The sequence below is a fragment of the Convolutriloba macropyga genome, chromosome 7 (genome assembly GCF_964194025.1).
Source record: "Convolutriloba macropyga chromosome 7, txConMacr16.3, whole genome shotgun sequence".
Lineage (NCBI taxonomy): Eukaryota > Metazoa > Xenacoelomorpha > Acoela > Convolutidae > Convolutriloba > Convolutriloba macropyga.
Window position 1 is genome coordinate 1,853,538 of NC_134474.1, and position 8,315 is coordinate 1,861,852.

An 8,315-nucleotide genomic window follows, 5' to 3' on the forward strand; every position below is an offset into this window, starting at 1 on the left:
ACTGCTTGCCTAATAAAAAATAATTAGTATTTCGTACGGATTTTTTTGAACTTTGCGAATAACAAATTTTAACTATCGTTTTTTTGATCGCGTCAAGGACAAGAAATTGTTCAAATCAAACCAAACTTGGCATGGAGTATCACCTGTGTAGGTAGAATGTAGGACGAAATGAAATTTGCAAAAGCTTGCCTAGTAAAAAAAATTGGTATTTCATACGGAACATTTTGAATTTTGCGAGTAAGGAATTTTAACTATAATTTTTTGATTGGGTGAAGAAGTTGTCCAGATCGAACCAAACATGGCTTGGGGTATCACCTGTGTAGGTAGAGCGTAGCACAAAAAAAATTTTGCTAAAGCTTTCCTAGTAAAAAAGTTCGCATTTCATACGGAACTTTTTGAGTTTTGCGAATAACGAATTTTAACTATATTTTTTATTGGGTCAAGAAGTTGTCCAAATCGAACCAGACTTGTCATGGAGTATCACCTGTGTAGGTATAGTGTAGGACAAAACTAGGTAGAGTGTAGGACGAGTTTTTCATTGGGTCAAGGAGTTGTTCAAATCGAAGCGAACTGGGTATGGAGTATACCATGGGTAACTAGAGTGTAAAACAAAAAGAATTTCTGCAATAGCTTGTCTAGGAAAAAAGTTAGCTTTTAATACGAAAAAATGCGATTATTTTCAATAATTATTTTTTAAATATAGTATTTTTCATCGGGTCAAGGAGTTGTTCAAATCGAAACAAACTGGGTGTGAAGTATACCATGGGTACCTAGAGTGTAAAACAAAAAAGAATTTCTGCTATAACTTGTCTAGGAAAAAGTTAGCTTTTCATACATAAATTTGCGATTATTTCGAATATTTAATTTTTAACTGTAGTTTTTTTCATCGGGTCAATGTGTTGCTCAAATCGAACCAAACTGGGCATAGAGTATATCATGGGTACCTAGAGTGTAAAACAAAAAGAATTTTTGCTATAGCTTGTCTAGGAAAAAGTTAGCATTTCATACGGAAATTTGCGATTAATTCGAATAAATTGCGATTATGTAATTTTAAAAATAGGTCTCCTTCATCGGGTCAAGAAGTTGTCCAAATTTTAGCATACTCGGTATGCAGTATCACCAGTGTAATCAGAGTGTACAGCAAAAAAAATTGAGTATAGCTTGCCCTGGAAAAAAATTAGTTTTTCATACGGAAATTTGCGAATTTCGCTCTTAGCGAATTTTAAAAATAGGTTTTTTTCATCGGGTAAAGAGTATTTCAAATCGAACCAAACGCGGTAAGGAATATCCCCTGCGCAGGTAGATTATAAAACGACAAGATTTTTTGGTATAGCTTGCCAATGAAAAAACTTAGTTCTTCATACGCAAATTTGCGAGTTTCGCAATTAGCGACCTATAGTTGTTTTTTATTGGGTCAAGATGTTGTCCAAATTAAATTAATCTTCGTACGGAGTATCCGCTGTGTAGGTAGAGTGTAGGAAAAAAGAATTCTGGCTATAGCTTGCCTATTTAAAAAATTAGTATTTCATAAGGAACTTTTTGAATTTTGCGAATAACGAATTTTAACTATAGTTTTTCTGTGATCGGGTCAGGGAGTTGTTCAAATCAAACTAAACTTGGCATGGAGTATCACCTGTGTAGGTAGAAAGTAGGACGAAACGAATTTTTGCTAAAGCTTGCCTAGTAAAAAAGTTAGCATATCATACGGAACTTTTTGAGTTTTGCAAATAACGAATTTTAACTATATTTTTTTATTGGGTCAAGAAGTTGTCCAAATCGAACCAGACTTGGCATGGAGTATCACCTGTGTAGGTATAGTGTAGGACAAAACTAGGTAGAGTGTAGGACGAGTTTTTCATTGGGTCAAGGAGTTGTTCAAATCGAAGCGAACTGGGTATGGAGTATACCATGGGTAACTAGAGTGTAAAACAAAAAGAATTTCTGCAATAGCTTGTCTAGGAAAAAAGTTAGCTTTTAATACGGAAAACTGCGATTATTTTCAATAATTATTTTTTAAATATAGTGTTTTTCATCGGGTCAAGGAGTTGTTCAAATCGAAACAAACTGGGTGTGAAGTATACCATGGGTACCTAGAGTGTAAAACAAAAAGAATTTCTGCTATAGCTTGTCTAGGAAAAAGTTAGCTTTTCATACATAAATTTGCGATTATTTCGAATATTTAATTTTTAAATGTAGTATTTTTCATCGGGTCAATGTGTTGCTCAAATCGAACTAAACTGGGTATAGAGTATACCATGGGTACCTAGAGTGTAAAACAAAAAGAAATTTTTGCTATAGCTTGTCTAGGAAAAAAGTTAGCATTTCATACGGAAATTTGCCATTAATTCGAATAAATTGCGATTATATAATTTTAAAAATAGGTCTCCTTCATGGGGTCAAGAAGTTGTCCAAATTTAAGCATACTCGGTATGCAGTATCACCAGTGTAATCAGAGTGTACAACAAAAAAAAAATTGAGTATAGCTTGCCCTGGAAAAAAATTAGTTTTTCATACGGAAATTTGCGAATTTCGCTATTAGCGAATTTTAAAAATAGGTTTTTTTCATCGGGTAAAGGAGTATTTCAAATCGAACCAAACGCGGTAAGGAATATCCCTGCGCAGGTAGATTATAAAACGACAAGATTTTTTGGTATAGCTTGCCAATGAAAAAACTTAGTTCTTCATACGCAAATTTGCGAGTTTCGCAATTAGCGACCTATAGTTGTTTTTTATTGGGTCAAGATGTTGTCCAAATTAAATTAATTTTCGTACGGAGTATCCGCTGTGTAGGTAGAGTGTAGGAAAAAAGAATTCTGGCTATAGCATGCCTAATTTAAAAATTAGTATTTCATAAGGAACTTTTTGAATTTTGCGAATAACGAATTTTAACTATAGTTTTTCTGTGATCGGGTCAGGGAGTTGTTCAAATCAAACTAAACTTGGCATGGAGTATCACCTGTTTAGGTAGAAAGTAGGACGAAACGAATTTTTGCTAAAGCTTGCCTAGTAAAAAAGTTAGCATATTATACGGAACTTTTTGAGTTTTGCGAATAACGAATTTTAACTATATTTTTTATTGGGTCAAGAAGTTGTCCAAATCGAACCAGACTTGGCATGGAGTATCACCTGTGTAGGTATAGTGTAGGACAAAACTAGGTAGAGTGTAGGACGAGTTTTTCATTGGGTCAAGGAGTTGTTCAAATCGAAGCGAACTGGGTATGGAGTATACCATGGGTAACTAGAGTGTAAAACAAAAAGAATTTCTGCAATAGCTTGTCTAGGAAAAAAGTTAGCTTTTAATACGGAAAACTGCGATTATTTTCAATAATTATTTTTTAAATATAGTAGTTTTCATCGGGTCAAGGAGTTGTTCAAATCGAAACAAACTGGGTGTGAAGTATACCATGGGTACCTAGAGTGTAAAACAAAAAGAATTTTTGCTATAGCTTGTCTAGGAAAAAAGTTAGCATTTCATACGGAAATTTGCGATTAATTCGAATAAATTGCGATTATATAATTTTAAAAATAGGTCTCCTTCATCGGGTCAAGAAGTTGTCCAAATTTAAGCATACTCGGTATGCTGTATCGCCAGTGTAATCAGAGTGTACAACAAAAAAAAATTGAGTATAGCTTGCCCTGGAAAAAAAATTAGTTTTTCATACGGAAATTTGCGAATTTCTCTATTAGCGAATTTTAAAAATATATTTTTTTCATCGGGTAAAGGAGTACTTCAAATCGAACCAAACGCGGTAAGGAATATCCCCTATGCAGGTAGATTTTAAAACGACAAGAATTTTTGGTATAGCTTGCCAATGAAAAAACTTAGTTCTTCATACGCAAATTTGTGAGTTTCGCAATTAGCGAACTATAGTTGTTTTTTATTGGGTCAAGATGTTGTCCAAATTAAATTAATCTTCGTACGGAGTATCCGCTGTGTAGGTAGAGTGTAGGAAAAAAGAATTCTGGCTATAGCTTGCCTAATTAAAAAATTAGTATTTCATAAGAAACTTTTTGAATTTTGCGAATAACGAATTTTAACTATAGTTTTTTTGTGATCGGGTCAGGGAGTTGTTCAAATCAAACTAAACTTGGCATGGAGTATCACCTGTGTCGGTAGAAAGTAGGACGAAACGAATTTTTGCTAAAGCTTGCCTAGTAAAAAAGTTAGTATTTCATACGGAACTTTTTGAATTTTGCGAATAACGAACTTTAAATATATTTTTTTGATTGGGTCAAGAAGTTGTCCAAATCAAACCAAACATGGCATGGAATATCACCTGTGTAGGTAGAGTGTTGCACAAAACAAATTTTTGCTACAGCTTGCCAGTAAAAAAGTTAGTTTTTCATACGGAACTTTTTGAATTTTGCGAATAACGAATTTTAACTATATATTTTTTTATTGGGTCAAGAACTTGTTCAAATCGAACCAGACTTGGCATGGAGTACAACCTGTGTAGGTAGAGTGTAGGACAAAACGAATTTTTGCTATAGCTTGCCTAGTAAAAAAAATAGTATTTCATAAGGAACTTTTTGAATTTCGCGAAAAAGGAATTTCAAAAATAGGTCTTTTTCACCGGGTTAAGGAGATGTTAAAACAACAAAAAGAATTTTAGGTATAGCTTGCCTAGGCAAAAAGTTAGTTTTTCATACGGAAATTTGCGAATTTCGTGATTAGCGATTTTTAAATGTAGATATTTTTGATTGGGTCAAGATGTTGTCCAAATTGAATTAGACTTGGTATGGAATATCCCCTCTATAGGTAGGGTGTAGGAAAAAAAGATTTTTTTTTGCTATAGCTCGCCTAATATAAAAATTAGTATTTCATACGGAACTTTTTGAAATTTTCGAATAACGAATTTTTACTATAGTTTTTGTTGATCGGGTCAGGGAGTTGTTCAAATCAAACCAAACTTGGCGTGGAGTATCACCTGTGTAGGTAGAGTGTAGGAAAAAACGAATTTTTGCTATAGCTTGCCTAGTAAAAAATTTAGTATTTCATAAGAAACTTTTTGATTTTCGCTTAAAAAATTTTTTAAAAAAGGGCTTTTTCATCGGGTTAAGGAGTTGTTAAAAGAAACAGAGAATTTTAGGTATAGCTTGCTAGGAAAAAGGTTAGTTTTTCATACGGAAATTTCCGAATTTTGCGATTAGCGAATTTTAAATATAGTTATTTTTCATTGGGTCAAGACGCTGTCCTAATTGAATTAAACCTTGTATTGATGTATCCACTGTGTAGGCAGAGTGTAGGAAAAAAAGAATTTATTCTATAGCTTGCCTAATAACGAATTTTAAATATAGTTTTTTTTGATCGCATCAAGGAGTTGTTCAAATCAAACCAAACTTGGCATGGAGTATCACCTGTGTATGTAGAAAGTAGGACGAAACGAATTTTTGCTAAAGCTTGCCTATTAAAAAAGTTAGTATTTCATACGGAAATTTTTGAATTTTGCGAACAACGATTTTTAAATATATTTTTTATTGGGTCCAGAAGTTGTCCACATCGAACCAAACATGGCATGGAGTATCACCTGTGTCGGTAGAGTGTTGCCCGAAACGAACATTTGCTATAGCTTGCCTAGTAAAAAAGAAAGATAACAAACTTCAACTATAGTTTTTTGTGATCGGGTCAGGGATTTGTTCTATACCCAGTTTAGTTCGATTTGAGCAACACATTGACCTGATGAAAATACTAAATTTAAAAATTAAATATTCGAAATAATCGCAAATTTTTGTATGAAAAGCTAACTTTTTCCTAGACAAGCTATAGCAGAAATTCTTTTTGTTTTACACTCTAGGTACCCATGGTATACTTCATACCCAGTTTGGTTCGATTTGAACAACTCCTTGACCCGATGAAAAATACTATATTTAAAAAAAATTATTGGAAATAATCGCAACTTTCCGTATTAAAAACTAACTTTTTTCCTAGACAAGCTATTGCAGAAATTCTTTTTGTTTTACACTCTAGTTACCCATGGTATACTCCATACCCAGTTCGCTTCGATTTGAGCAACTCCTTGACCCGATGAAAAATTCGTCCTACACTCTACCTAGTTTTGTCCTACACTCTACCTACACAGGTGATACTCCATGCCAAGTCTGGTTCGATTTGGACAACTTCTTGACCCAATCAAAAAAATATAGTTAAAATTCGTTATTCGCAAAACTCAAAAAGTTCCGTATGAAATGCTAACTTTTTTACTAGGAAAGCTTTTGCAAAATTTTTTTTTGTGCTACGCTCTACCTACACAGGTGATACCCCAAGCCATGTTTGGTTCGATCTGGACAACTTCTTGACCCAATCAAAAAAATATATTTAAAGTTCATTATCCACAAAAATCAAAAAAGTTTCCGTATGAAATACTAACTTTTTTACTCGGCAAGCTTTAGCAAAAATTCGATTCGTCCTACTTTCTACCTACACAGGTGATACTCCATGCCAAGTTTAGTTTGATTTGAACAAATCCCTGACCCGATCACAAAAAACTATAGTTGAAGTTCGTTATTCGCAAAATTCAAAAAGTTCCGTATGAAATACTAACTTTTTTTTTACTAGGCAAGCTATAGCAAAAATTCGTTTTGGGCAACACTCTACCGACACAGATGATACTCCATGCCATGTTTGGTTCGATGTGGACAACTTCTTGACCCAATAAAAAAATATATTTAAAAATCGTTATTCGCAAAATTCAAAAATTTCCGTATGAAATACTAACTTTTTTTACTAGGCAAGCTTTAGCAAAAATTCGTTTCGTCCTACTTTCTACATACACAGGTGATACTCCATGCCAAGTTTGGTTTGATTTGAACAACTCCTAGATCCGATCAAAAAAAAACTATATTTAAAATTCCTTATTAGGCAAGCTATTGAATAAATTCTTTTTTTCCTACACTCTGCCTACACAGTGGATACTCCATACAAGGTTTAATTCAATTAGGACAGCGTCTTGACCCAATCAAAAATAACTATATTTAAAATTCGCTAATCGCAAAATTCGGAAATTTCCGTATGAAAAACTAACCTTTTTCCTAGGCAAGCTATACCTAAAATTCTCTGTTTCTTTTAATAACTCCTTAACCCGATGAAAAAGACCTATTTTTAAATTTTTTTTTCGCGAAAATCAAAAAGTTCCTTATGAAATACTAACTTTTTTACTAGGCAAGCTATAGCAAAAATTCGTTTTTTCCTACACTCTACCTACACAGGTGATACTCCACGCCAAGTTTGGTTTGATTTGAACAACTCCCTGACCCGATCAACAAAAACTATAGTAAAAATTCGTTATTCGAAAATTTCAAAAACTTCCGTATGAAATACTAATTTTAATATTAGGCGAGCTATAGCAAAAAAAATCTTTTTTTCCTACACCCTACCTATAGAGGGGATATTCCATACCAAGTCTAATTCAATTTGGACAACATCTTGACCCAATCAAAAATAACTATATTTAAAAATCGCTAATCACGAAATTCGCAAATTTCCGTATGAAAAACTAACTTTTTGCATAGGCAAGCTATACCTAAAATCCTTTTTTTTGTTTTAACATCTCCTTAACCCGGTGAAAAAGACCTATTTTTAAAATTCCTTTTTCGGGAAAATTCAAAAAGTTCCTTATGAAATACTATTTTTTTTACTAGGCAAGCTATAGCAAAAATTCGTTTTGTCCTACACTCTACCTACACAGGTGGTACTCCATGCCAAGTCTGGTTCGATTTGGACAACTTCTTGACCCAATCAAAAAATATATAGTTAAAACTCGTTATTCGCAAAATTCAAAAAGTTCTTTATGAAATACTAACTTTTTTACTGGCAAGCTATAGCAAAAATTTGTTTTGTGCAACACTCTACCTACACAGGTGATATTCCATGCCTGTTTGATTCGACTTGGTTCTTGACCCAATCAAAAAAATTTATTTAAAGTTCGTTATTCGCAAAATTCAAAAATTTCCGTATGAAATACTAACTTTTTTACTAGGCAAGCTTTAGCAAAAATTCGTTTCGTCCTACTTTCTACCTACACAGGTGATACTCCATGCCAAGTTTAGTTGATTTGAACAACTCCCTGACCCGATCACAAAAAAACTAGTTAAAATTCGTTATTCGCAAAATTCAAAAAGTTCCTTATGAAATACTAATTTTTTTAATTAGGCAAGCTATGGCCAGAATTCTTTTTTCCTACACTCTACCTACACAGCGGATACTCCGTACGAAGATTAATTTAATTTGGACAACATCTTGACCCATAAAAAATAACTATATTTCGCTGATTGCGAAACTCGCAAATTTGCGTATGAAGAACTAAGTTTTTTCATAG